Source organism: Mus pahari, chromosome 4, assembly GCF_900095145.1.
Source record: "Mus pahari chromosome 4, PAHARI_EIJ_v1.1, whole genome shotgun sequence".
Lineage (NCBI taxonomy): Eukaryota > Metazoa > Chordata > Mammalia > Rodentia > Muridae > Mus > Mus pahari.
In genome coordinates, this window is record NC_034593.1 from 42,873,055 (window position 1) to 42,874,528 (window position 1,474).

Genomic DNA, 1,474 nt, shown 5'->3' on the forward strand with positions numbered 1-1,474 from the left:
TTTTTTCCGCTTCCTGAATTTAGTTTAATTTGGGATGTAATATTTGAACTTATTTTCTAGCTCACTGAGTTCATAAACAACAATTATGTAATAAACCACAGATTCAAATATTCAAAATATTTTTTCATCTTGCATTCTTTTATTATAATATATATGCAGATCTGCATAACCAATCACACATTTTGCTTGCATCAGAGCCACAGTGCAAATGGTGAATAGTGTGTGTATGTTCCGCATAGCTTCTTTGATGGGTGGCAGGAAGCAGCTGCTGTGACCCGCTGGAGTGTCTCCAGGGCTCACTGCCTCTCTGGCTCTTCCTTCTTGGACTCTTGTTTCAGTTTGTAATCAGTCAGGGCAGCCTTGATGGCATCTTCTGCCAGCATGGAGCAGGGCAGGCAGCAGGCAGAGCTCCTTGGTGGTGTCTGTGTTTTTGATGGTCAGGGATTCCTTCTCGCTTTTCCCTTTTCCCCACTCCATGGCTAAGGAGCTGGAGGTGTTGACCATGACCACACTGCAGCCAAATGTTTTTAATGTTTAAATGTGGTATCCACAATCTTCCCCTTTTCATCCACCTGGATCTGCAATTTCATGATGTCACCACAGGCCAGAGACCCTACCAATCTGGTTCCATCATTTTTTTTATTATTATTATTATTTGCTTTATTTACATTTCAAATGCTATCCAGAAAGTTCCCTATACCCCATCCCCACCTCTGCTCCCCTACCCACCCACTCCCACTACTTGGCCCTGGTCTTCCCCTGTGCTGGGTCATATAAAGTTTACAAGACCAAGGGGTCTCTCTTCCCAATGATGGCCGATTAGGCCATCTTCTGCTACATATGCAGCTAGAGACTCGAGCTCAGGGAGTACTGGTTAGTTCATATTGTTGTTGCACCTACAGGGTTGCAGCCCCCTACAACTCCTTGGGTACTTTCTCTAGCTCCTCCATTGGGGGCCCTGTGTTCCATCCAATAGCTGACTGTGAGCCTCCACTTCTGTGTTTGCCAGGCACTGTCATAGCCTCACAAGAGGTTCCATCATTTTTAGATGTTTGTCGAGGGAACCCACGTTCCTAGGGTTTTCAAAATGATCCACAACCTTCTTGTGGTAGAGCCTGGCTGGAGTCGACAGTTCCGGGGAGAGCAGGCGCGGGCTCAGGAGCAGCAGTGCAGAGGCCACCTGCCTCAGCCAGCCGGCTCCAACTGCTGCCATCTTGCTGGCTTGCACATGTGTCGACCTCTCAAAAATATTTAATAAGAATAACACTTGCTTTTTTAAGGGGACATAAAAGAAATTTTTCTATTTAAATTGAGATTACCTAATTCAGAAACTTTTCCTCATTTTGGCTTTCTTACTACAAGAGAAAATATGATGAGTTGTGATCAAGACAATTATGACTCAAAACCCTGAAATAATCACTTCCCATTCTTAAAATTGTTGCAATTGTTTTTCTGTATTCTACATGTTTGAACA

General features: G+C 44.0%; 1 pseudogene; it reads right to left on the reverse strand.

Moving 5' to 3' along the window:
- Positions 1-255: 255 nt before the first annotated feature.
- On the reverse strand, positions 256-1,213 carry LOC110321043 (annotated as a pseudogene).
- Positions 1,214-1,474: the final 261 nt, after the last annotated feature.